The sequence below is a fragment of the Manis pentadactyla genome, chromosome 9, assembly GCF_030020395.1.
Source record: "Manis pentadactyla isolate mManPen7 chromosome 9, mManPen7.hap1, whole genome shotgun sequence".
Lineage (NCBI taxonomy): Eukaryota > Metazoa > Chordata > Mammalia > Pholidota > Manidae > Manis > Manis pentadactyla.
In genome coordinates, this window is record NC_080027.1 from 29,298,906 (window position 1) to 29,311,017 (window position 12,112).

The following is a 12,112-nucleotide window of genomic DNA, read 5'->3' on the forward strand; positions in this document are numbered from 1 at the left end:
ATATGTACCACATCTTCTTTATCCATTCATCTACTGATGGACATTTAGGTTGCTTCCATTTCTTGGCTATTGTAAATAGTTCAGCGATAACATAGGGATGCATCTGTCTTTTTCAAACTGGAGTGCTGCATTCTTAGGGTAAATTCCTAGAAGTGGAATTCCTGGGTCAAATGGTATTTCTATTTTGAGCATTTTGAGGAACCTCCCTACTGCTTTCCACAATGGTTGAACTAATTTACATTCCCACCAGCAGTGTAGGAGGGTTCCCCTTTCTCCACAACCTCGCCAACATTTGTTGTTGTTTGTCTTTTCAATGATGGCGATCCTTACTGGTGTGAGGTGATATCTCATTGTGGTTTTAATTTGCATTTCTCTGATGATTAGCGACATGGAGCATCTTTTCAGGTGCCTGTTGGCCATCTGGATTTCTTCTTTTAGAGAACTGTCTATTCAGCTCCTCTGCCCATTTTTTAATTGGATTATTTGCTTTTTGTTTGTTGAGGCATGTGAGCTCTTTATATATTTTGGATGTCAATCCTTTATCAGATCTGTCATTTACGAATATGTTCTCCCATACTGTAGGATACCTTTTTGTTCTATTGATGGTTTCCTTTGCTGTACAGAAGCTTTTTAGCTTGATATAGTCCCACTTGTTCATTTTTGCCTTTGTTTCCCTTGCCCGGGGAGATATGTTCATGAAGAAGTCACTCATGTTTATGTCCATGAGATTTTTGTCTATATTTTTTTCTAAGAGTTTTATGGTTTCATGAGTTACATTCAGGTCTTTGATCCATTTGAAGTTTACTTTTGTGTATGGGGTTAGACAGTGATCCAGTTTCATTCTCCTACATGTAGCTGTCCAGTTTTGCCAGCACCATCTGTTGAAGAGACTGTCATTTCCCCATTGTATGTCCATGGATCCTTTATCATATATTAATTGGCCATATGTGTTTGGGTTAATGTCTGGAGTCTCTATTCTGTTCCACTGGTCTGTGGCTCTTTTCTTGTGCCAGTACCAAATTGTCTTGATTACTATGGCTTTGTAGTAGAGCTTAAAGTTGGGGAGCGAGATCCTCCCCACTTTATTCTTCCTTCTCAGGATTGCTTTGGCTATTCGGGGTCTTTGGTGTTTCCATATGAATTTTTGAACTATTTGTTCCAGTTCATTGAAGAATGCTGTTGGTAATTTGATAGGGATTGCATTGAATCTGTATATTGCTTTGGGCAGGATGGCCATTTTGACGATATTAATTCTTCCTAGCCACGAGCATGGGATGAGTTTCCATTTGTTAGTGACCTCTTTAATTTCTCTTAAGAGTGTCTTATAGTTTTCAGGGTATAGGTCTTTCACTTCCTTGGTTAGGTTTATTCCTAGGTATTTTATTCTTTTTGATGCTATTGTGAATGGAATTGTTTTCCTGATTTCTCTTTCTATTAGTTCATTGTTAGTGTATAGGAAAGCTACAGATTTCTGTGTGTTAATTTTGTATCCTGCAACTTTGCTGAATTCCATTATTAGTTCTAGTAGTTTTGCAGTGGAGTCTTTAGGGTTTTTTATGTACAATATCATGTCATCTGCAAATAGTAACAGTTTGACTTCTTCTTTACCAATCTGGATTCCTTGTATTTCTTTGTTTTGTCTGATTGCCGTGGCTAGGACCTCCAGTACTATGTTAAATAACAGTGGAGAGAGTGGGCATCCCTGTCTAGTTCCCGATCTCAGAGGAAAAGGTTTCAGCCTCTCGCTGTTCAGTATGATGTTAGCTGTGGGTTTATCATATATGGCCTTTATTATGTTGAGGTACTTGCCCTCTATGCCCATTTTGTTGAGAGTTTTTATCATGAATGGATGTTGAATTTTGTAGAATGCTTTTTCAGCATCTATGGAGATGATCATGTGGTTTTTGTCCTTCTTTTTGTTGATGTGGTGGATGATGTTGATGGATTTTTGAATGTTGTACCATCCTTGCATCCCTGGGATGAATCCCACTTGGTCATGGTGTATGATCCTCTTGATGTATTTTTGAATTCAGTTTGCTAATATTTTGTTGAGTATTTTTGCATCTACGTTCATTAGGGATATTGGTCTGTAGTTTTCTATTTTGGTGGGGTCTTTGCCTGGTTTTGGTATTAGGGTAATGTTGGCTTCATAGAATGAGTTTGGGAGTATTCCCTCCTCTTCTATTCTTTGGAAAACTTTAAGGAGAATGGGTATTATGTCTTCTCTGTATGTCTGATAAAATTCCGTGGTAAATCCATCTGGCCCAGGGGTTTTGTTCTTTGGTAGTTTTTTGATTACCGCTTCAATTTCGTTGCAGGTAATTGGTCTGTTTAGATTTTCTGTTTCTTCCTTGGTCTGTCTTGGAAGGTTGTATTTTTCTAGGAAGTTGTCCATTTCTCCTAGGTTTTTCCAGCTTGTTAGCATATAGGTTTTCATAGTATTCTCTAATAATTCTTTGTATTTCTGTGGGGTCTGTCGTGATTTTTCCTTTTTTGTTTCTGATTCTGTTGATGTGTGTTAACTCTCTTTTTCTCTTAATAAGTCTGGCTAAAGGCTTATCTATTTTGTTTATTTTCTTGAAGAACCAGCTCTTGGTTTCATTGATTTTTCTATTGTTTTATTCTTCTCAGTTTTATTTATTTCTTCTCTGATCTTTATTATGTCCCTCTGTCTGCTGACCTTAGGCCTCATTTGTTCTTCTTTTTCCAATTTCGGTAATTGTGACATTAGACTATTCATTTGGGATTGTTCTTCCTTCTTTAAATATGCCTGGATTGCTATATACTTCCTCTTAAGACTGCTTTTGCTGCATCCCGTGGAAGTTTGGGCTTAGTGTTGTTGTTGTCATTTGTTTCCATATATTGCGGGATCTCCATTTTAATTTGGTCATTGATCCAGTGATTATTTAGGAACATGTTGTTAAGCCTCCATGTGTTTGTGAGCCTTTTTGCTTTCTTTGTACAATTTATTTCTAGTTTTATACCTTTATGGTCTGAAAAGTTGGTTGGTAGGATTTCAGTCTTTTGGAATTTACTGAGTTTCTTTTTGTGGCCTAGTATGTGGTCTATTCTGGAGAATGTTCCATGTGCACTTGAGAAGAATATGTATCCTGTTGCTTTTGGATGTAGAGTTCTATAGATGTCTATTAGGTCCATCTGTTCTAGTGTGCTGTTCAGTGTCTCTGTCTCCTTACTTATTTTCTGTCTGGTGGATCTGTCCTTTGGAGTGAGTGGTGTGTTGAAGTCTCCCAAAATGAATGCATTGCATTCTTTTCCTCCTTTAATTCTGTTAGTATTTGTTTCATGTATGTTGGTGTTCCTGTATTGGGTGCATGTATGTTTATAATGGTTACATCCTCTTGTTGGACTGAGCCCTTTATCATTATGTAATGTCCTTCTTTATCTCTTGTTACTTTCTTTATTTTGAGGTCTATTTTGTCTGATACTAGTATTGCAACACCTGATTTTTTCTATTTGTTGTTTGAATGAAATATCTTTCTCCATCCCTTGACTTTTAATCTGTGCATGTCTTTGGGTTTGAGGTGAGTCTCTTGTAAGCAGCATATAGATGGGTCTTCCTTTTTTATCCATTCTATTACTCTGTGTGGTGCATTCAGGCCATTTACATTTAGGGTGATTATTGAAAGATATGTACTTATTACCATTGCAGGATTTAGATTTGTGGTTACCAGAGGTTCAAGGTTAGCTTGTTTACTACCTTACTGCCTGACCTCACTTGCTTATTGAGCTGTTATAAACACAGTCTGGTGATTATTTCTTTCCCTTCTTTTTCCTCCTCCTCCATTCTTCATATGTTGGGTGTTTTGTTCTGGGCTCTTTTTAGGAGTCTTCCCTAGAGCAGTCCCTGTAAGATGCCCTGTAGAGATGGTTTGTGGGAGGTAAATTCCCTCAACTTTTGCTTTTCTGGGAATTGTTTAATCCCTCCTTCATATTTAAATGATACTCATGCTGGATACAGTATCCTTGGTTCAAGGCCCTTCTGTTTCATTGCATTAAATATATCATGCCATTCTCTTCTGGCCTGTAAGGTTTCTGTTGAGAAGTCTGATGATAGCCTGATGGGTTTTCCTTTGTAGGTGACCTTTTTTCTCTCTCTGGCTGCCTTTAATACTCTGTCCTTTCCTTGATCTTTGCCATTTTAATTATTATGTGTCTTGGTGTTGTCCTCTTTGGATCCCGTCTCTCGGGAGTTCTGTGTGCCTCCGTAGTCTGAGCAACTATTTCCTCCCCCAGTTTGGGGAAGTTCTCAGCAATTATTTCTTCAAAGACACTTTCTATCCCTTTTTCTCTCTCTTCTTCCTCTGGTACCCCTATAATACGGATATTGTTCCTTTTGGATTGGTCACACAGTTCTCTTAATATTGTTTCATTCCTGTAGATCCTTTTATCTCTCTCTGCATCAGCGTCTATGCGTTCCTGTTCTCTGGTTTCTATTCCATCAATGGCCTCTTGCATCTTATCCATTCTGCTCATAAATCCTTCCAGAGTTTGTTTCACTTCTTTAATCTCCCTCCGGACGTTTGTAATCTCCCTCCGGACTTCATCCCTTAGCTCTTGCATATTTCTCTGCAGCTCTGTCAGCATGTTTATGATTTTTATTTTGAATTCTTTTTCAGGGAGACTGGTTAGGTCTGCCTCTGCAGCTCCTTTCTCAGGTGTTGTTTGAATTATCTTGGACTGGACCAAATTTTTTTGCCTTTTTATGGTGATAGCAGTGGCTGTAGGCAGGTTGCAGGTGTGTCAGCTGGGAGAAGAATGTCCTTTCCTGCTTGCTGGATACCTTGCCCTTCTCTGCTGCCTGTGACGGTTACCTGCACTCCTGGAGCAGCCACCGGGTTAGTCCCCTAAGCTGCTGTGGGCGGGGTGTCCGTCAGAGCAGTGCAGAGCCCTGTGGGGAGTGGCAGGCATGCCACGTGCGCTCCTCCATGCTAGCGGCGACTCTGCAGGGCAGCTCTATGCCAGCAGCGGCCTTTGGGTCTGGCCCAGGCAGCTGTGCCTTGGGCTGGGATTCCAGTCGGCTGCTGGGAGTGCGCCTGCTCCCTCTGGTTCCACTGCAGGTGCGCACGGGCCTCTACTGGGCTCCTCTGGCTCCCCTGCCGCCGGTGCACACGAGCCGCGCCCAGGCTGTTTGGTCGCACCGCTGCAGGATCACACAAGCCTCTCCTGGTCTCCTCTGGTGCCATTGGCGCACGGATCTGCTCTCGGTTCCTTCCAGCGCCGCCGTCCCCGGCACACGCTGCCCCTCTCCCACTACTGGGCCAGTGTGTCGGGGTCCGCGCCAGTTGGAGGAACGACTGGCAGGTTGCTTAGTGCCGTGAGGGGCTTCAGAGCTGCACTGCCTCCCCAGGGTTTAGAGCGCCTAATTTTCCCCGAGATTCCCAGCTGCTGGCTACGTGTGCTGCGACAACTTCGTCCAGCTATGGGGTCCCTGTCTCTTTAAGACTTGCAGAAAGCACTCGCTTTTCTTTTGTCTTAGGGGTGCCAGTTGCAGGGACCTCCCCACAGGTTTTGCTTTTTAGTTTCTCTAATATCCAGCACCCCATGCACCTTGTGTCTGCGTTCTGGGTGTGGATTTCTAGAGCTGGTTGTTTAGCAGTCCTGGGCTTTCACTCCCTTCCCGTTCCAACTCCTTTCTTCCCGCCAGGTTTTGGGGTGAGGGAACGTTCGGGTCCCGCCTGGCCGCAGCTTGTATCTTACCCCCTTTGTGTGATGTTGAGTTCTCGCAGATGTCGATGTATCCTGGCTGTTGTACTGCATCCACTGGTGTCTCTTTTAGGAATAGTTGTATTTATTGTATTTTCATAAATATATATGTTTTGGGGAGGAGATTTCCTCTGAATTACTCACGCCGCCATCTTCTTATGATCCCCTTGAGATGGATTTAATTATTAAATTAATTATTAACTCCAGCTCCATTTTAGTAATGAGCAACTGAGATGCAGTGAGGTTAAGTAATTTGCCAAGGTTACACAGCAAATAAGGTTTAGATCTGGGGTGTCAACCCAGGCCTGTCTAGCTACAAATCCATGCTGTTGTAACTATTCAACAAATATTTTTGTGTGTGTGTGCTAGACATATTTTTGAAAAGCTTCATTGTGGTTCCATTGTGTGTTTTTATTACTCAGTTTCCCTCTTGTATCTATTCATTATGAACTACAGCACTGGTATCTCTGATTCCCTATATTTCCTCATGTTTTTTGCATCCTTGTGGATAATAACCTGAAAAATACAGGTCTTGCTGGATTATGTCATAGAGTCAAGATTTTTAGAGATTATATGATCTACCTTCTGCATTTTTCAGATGCAGGCTCAGAGAGGTCTGGTAAGTTTCCTAAACTCACAAAGCGTGACACAGTAGTGGAAGAACTTCTAGTACCTTGTCCTAATTGCTCTATTCTCACATTCAGGGATGGACAGAATGGAAGGGACCATCTTTTCAAATTCCTTTCTGAAGTGGATAGGATATTTATAGGGTTGTGTTGGGTGACCCGTGGAAATCAGTGGATGTGGAGAAGGTCCCTGCTCTTTTGAGGCTTCAGGTCTACTTCTGGAAAAGGCTCACAGCAGCAAGAGAGTGGCTGGGAGGAAAGAGACCAGGGGCCCTCGTTGGGGACTCAGGCCCAGCTTTGCTGCAGTCTCTCTCTCCCTCCCTGCGATTTAGCCGTCCTGGGCCTGCTTGTTCAGTGGTCTTCTCCACGCTCCAGCAAGTCTCTATTATACCCTGTTGTGTTTTTTTTCCTGGTCTGCCTAGATCAAAAAATCCCACTGGCTCAGAGGTAAAGCCTTATTCATCCTTGCTTCCCATGCCTGGCATAAAGCAGAATGCAGAAACCCTGCGCAGGGAACAGGCAGTTGTTAACCTCAAATGCAAGATATCCAGGAAGTCTTGCCCACTCCAAGCTCCTGCGAGGGAGTCACATGGCCAGACGTCACTGTCACCCCTTTACACCTCCCTCTGAGAAAGGAACCCTCCGGGTCACTTACTATCTGGGAGGATCAGAAGGAAAGGGGCCTCCACGGGGCTGGGAGGGACCTATACCCACTCCTTTTGTAACATCCCACCTCACAGGGAGACAGAAAGGAAACAGGATGGGCTGTCCAAGGTACAGGAAATTAGCTATGGTCGTTTAGTGGGTTAGAATAATCAAAGTGTTCCTCCAGATAGCAAATAAAACCCAAGAAGGCTCCTGAGTGACCGACCACTAACGCATCCATCACACTCCCCCGAGGGTGTTGTGCAGAACCCAGGAAGGGTGTGACCTTTGACACAGACGACCAGCCACTTGGCTCTGGCCTCAGGCCCCTCCTCCCCAGGCGCTGGGCGGTGGAGGCCCTTGGGACTTCTCGGACCTGCTTTCTCCGGCTGTGCTGTAGACCCCAGCACACTGCTGCTGGCCTCTAAAAAGAGCCTCTTGCGGGTTTTCAGAAGACAGGTCTTCTCTTCCTGCCAATAACATGTGGACTGGCGGTTGTGGGGCAACAGTGGGCTCCTTTGTTCCCAGGTTTAAAGTGCACATTCCCCACCCCAGCCCTCCACTGTTGTTTGCCTAATGTCACTGACCCTGTTTTAATTAAGTCCCCTTTTTTTGTTGGACTTGGTGCCAAGAAGCCTAAATGGGTAGCGTCTGTTTGAGTCGGTCTTTTTTTTCTTCCTCCAATTCTATTTTAGGAAACTTCGAAGGGTCATTCCTCTGCAGTTGGAGATAAGGGTTTAAGAGTCTTTTTCTCAAGAAATAACATCCTCCTAAGTGAACATTCTCTTTGTTTTTCTTTCTCTCTCGTGTAACTGAATTCTAAAATTCAAGAGGCTTTTTCTGGCTCCTGATGGAAACGGGAGATAGTTATGTAATTTGCAGGCCTTTATTAAATGGAGGAAACTTCACCTGGACTCGCCCTTATGAAATTTCCGCAGAGTTTTAAGAGTCGGACAGGGAAGGCATGGTGATTGCCACCGCTCATGGCTATGCACACAGATGCAATGGTTGGTGTATTAGCTTCCTCAGGGCTGCTGTAACAAAACACCACTAATTTCCATCAACAGAAATTTATTGTCTCACAGTTCTGGAAACCAGAAGTCTGAAATAAGGGTGTCAGCAGAGTCGTGCTCTCTCTGAAATCTGTAGGGGAGAATTCGTCCTCGCCTCTGCGGGCTCCTGTGGTCTGCCAGCGACCCCGGGCTCTCCTCAGTTGTACATGCCTCCCTCCAGTCCCTGCCTGTGTCATCGCGTGTCGCCTCCCCGTGTGTCCCTGTTGTCACCTCTTCTTACAAGGATACCGGTCATACTGCTTTAGGGCCCTCCCTAATGGCCTTATTTTAACTTAATTACATCTGCGGAGACCCTATTTCCAAATAAGGTCACAGATACTGGGGTTAGGGTTTCAATATATCTTCTGGGGAGGCACAGTTCAGGCCATTAGAGCTGGCTTGGAATTTTCTCTCACCCAGAAAACATTTGGATCTGTTACCACTCTAGCACAAGTGACCAGTATCAGCCCCACTTACAGAGCACTTAGCACATGCCGGCCACTGTGCCATGTTATTTCACAGAAGCACCTTGCAGTAGGTAGGTATTAGTATATGCTCAGTTTGTAACTGAGAAAAATAAAGGCCCAAATCTGTCTCACTTCAGCATCCATGTTCTGAACCACTCCATATACCAAGCACATACATTGCTTACAGAGTATCTACTGTGTGCTTGACACTCTTCAGGCCCCGGGGTTAGAGCAGTGAGCAAGACAGATGCTGTCCTGACCTCATGGAACATGGAGCTTAGTGGAAGGAGATGTGCATCAGAGAAACAGTTTCCCACGCAGTGGTTCCTAACTCATGGTGCCGTAGCACCATTTCCAGTCAGGAACTCTTTCCTCTGCTGCTATCACATGAGATGTGCTGTAGGAACAATGATGGCTGAGGTGAAGAGCAGTGAGCACCCCCTCCAGGAGGCCCTCACCTCTGCTTTGACAGGGGCTCCCGTGCTTTGTTTTCAGGTCATAAGCATCTCTGAAAGATTTTGTTGCACAGCATGTACCACAGCTAGGTTATGCTGTGGAACAAACAGCCCTAAAAATCTCGGTGCTTAAAACAAGGTTTATCCTGAGCTTCTGCCTCCTGTCCATGTGGGTGAGACAACAGCTCTGCCGTGTGTCCTCCTTCCTCAGTGCAGGACGGGCCTAATGATGGGGCCCCACTGGGGACTGTGCAGCTTGCCGTGGCAGAGGAGAAAGAGGAGGTGGTGAATCACACACTGGTGCTAAAACACTTGCACCCCAAAGCGTCGTGTCAACCTGGTTCTGGGATGAACAGCCTAGAACAAATGTGCCTCTCAGGCCAAGTGAGTTAAGAATGTGAAAGAACAAAGGTTGGTTCAGCATGAATCCTTTCCATTCCCCGTCCACACGCTTGTGCCAAAGCTCCGTGCAGGAGCAGGCCGCCCCACTTCTCTGCCATCCCTCAGCTCCCGTCAGGGCACCCTGACACCCACACATCAGCTAAGAGAGAACCCAGTTCTGTTTCTAGAAACTGAAGTAGGAAAGTCCACATTTGAAAAGCCATAAATCAGGGGACAGTAACTTAGGTTCCTGAACAATTCTCTGCCAGGTTCCTTTATACAGCAAACTCCTGAGTACACGTATAATATAATTTTAGACTCAGGTGTTTTGTTTACTCACAACTTTTCAAGAATACACTGTACATTATGTAAAGCGTGTATTCACTTAAACCCTGGATTCCATAGGTTGGCAACTTAACCATATTCACTATATATATTTTTTTCTCTCATGTTCTAAAATTGCTTCCAAGAAGTAAACAGGAAAAACTTGGGGGAAGTAATCAGTAGCCAAAATTATTTTTGTTTTTTTCCTGTACCAGTTCGTGGCCATTCACAGCGAGAGGTTCTTGTGAGTGCCTCTGTCCCAGATGCCGTCCTCACAGTCCAGGAGCTGCAAAGGACATTCTGTTCTAATTATTCAGAGGCGTCATTAGCCTCGATGAAATCTCAGGTAGCGTTAGCTCACTGCAGGATGTTCAGTGTCTTGGGATCCACAGGGCAGCCTGTAATTCACTCAAAACCTGGAAATGCCTCTGCATCTCAGCAGAGCCAGGCCCAGGGCTTCCTGGGGCTTCCCACCTTCCTGCTTCCTCTTGTGCCCCAGAGCAGGATGGTAACGTCACGCCAGCTGTCAAAGGCAGTGCCTCATGGGACATCGTTCGTGTTGGGTTTTGGGGTCCTTCTCTTGGAGAGAATGAAACAGACCCAGCTGTGGACTCTGAGAGCTCCTTGGCACCTAACTTTCTCCCTTATTCATCCCTACAGTGCCACCAGGAAATCAGAGGCAGGCTCACTCTTGGACAGCGTCACTTTAACACCCCCCACCTAGACTTGCAAATTGGCTAGACAAGGAGTGAGATTCACATGTCTGCAGGGCTTTACAGTGGGCTGAGTTTTTGTGAACTGTGCTTTGTTGATCTTATCAGCTACCCGCTAATGGGGAAGCCATTGTGCCCATTTTAATGAAGAGAAAACTAAGGCACAGAGAGTTCAAGGGACTTGCCCCAAATCACAAACCTAAAGGAGCCATGTTTCTGGCATCCAAGAGACCTGTGTTTGAATCATTATTACCAACACCTTCACATATCTCCCTCTTAATCTTGTCTATACAGTGCTGATGGTGGCCACCTCATAGTGCTGCACGAAAATTAAGATAGTGTACACAAAAGCCTGACAAGGTTCCTGGGACAGAGATACTCCAAAAACCCTATTAAATGGATAGAGGGAAGGATGGATGGGTAGATGGATGGATGGATGGATGGATGGATGGATGGATGGATGGATGGATGGATGGATGGATGGGTGGGTGGGTGGGTGGGTGGGTGGATGGATGGATGGATGGATGCATGGGTGGGTGGGTGGATGAGTGAATGAATGATGGGTGCATGAATGAATGAATGAAGCAGTATTGCCCTTTTGTGACTTGTTTTCCCTTCCAGGCCACCCTTGCTCTGCCTCTCTTTAAGTACTAGCTCTCGCAGGGGACATGGAAACCTTACAGTGCGCACTGTGCATCACCAAAGACCCTCTTATTTTGCCGCCACTCCATGACCCACATAATGCAAGATTTTCTTCTACCAAACTCTATGACTGCCTTCCTGCTTCACCAAAGGCACATATAACTGTCAGTTATCGCTCCTGACAAAAATGCACGTTGACTTGGTATAATTATAGTTAAAATACAAATCAATCATTAGCTACTAACATTTACTGAGGACTTACTAGGAGCCAAGTACTTCACTAGGCCTTTGTCCAGCATTTGGACCCAGGCTGTCCAACTCCTGAATCTGCGCGCTTAACCGCTACACTAACTCAGCAATGCTGAGAGCTGCCATTTGTTGAGTGCCTACTAGATGGGCAAGAGACACCCACAGGGTCCTGTGTGAACCTGCAATCCATTTGATTATCATCATAATCCCTCACTGTGCTCATTTTACTTCCTCACCAACATACATCAAAGAGAATGTTTCATTAGTGGCCCCAGTGCACATCTCTGTTTGGCACGTTTCACTCTGTACTTCTAGTTGTTTGTTGGGAACTACATCCCCAGAGAGAACAGGCAGTCTGGGTCAGTGGAGAGAGAGCTGGAATCAGGACCCTGGTTCTAGCAGGTTCTGTGTATGAGCTGTGTGACCTTGAAGAAGTCACTTTACCTCTCTGGACTTTAATGTCCTCATTTATAAAATGAGTCTTTGGACTAGACAGCTCAGAATCCCCATCGAGGGCAATCCTTTGGAGAGCATTTGTAGCTGCAATTTAGATAATAGATGGAAAAGCACTTTGAGAAGTGGTTAAAGCTCTTAATACATTTCAAAAGGTATATTTTTGCACCGTGAAGAAAAATGTTCATATTAAGTGTCCTTCCTCTCCTTATCTTCAACAAAGAAGGCCTATTTTAATGTACCAGATAATTTCTGTAATCACACTTTTCCTGTGTTTAGAATGAATCACACAACAGCTTTGCTAAGATCTAAAATGTACATGGATTGTACTCCCTAACCTGTGAGCTTTTTGATAAGTATCAGTACTGAATCTCTCCCCAG

At 44.4% G+C, this 12,112-nt stretch overlaps 1 protein-coding gene across 6 annotated transcripts in view; it reads left to right on the top strand.

The window, feature by feature from the left end:
• ME3 (malic enzyme 3) overlaps nucleotides 1-12,112 on the top strand; it is a 171,566-nt gene that overhangs the window by 96,241 nt on the left and 63,213 nt on the right. The window lies entirely within an intron of this gene.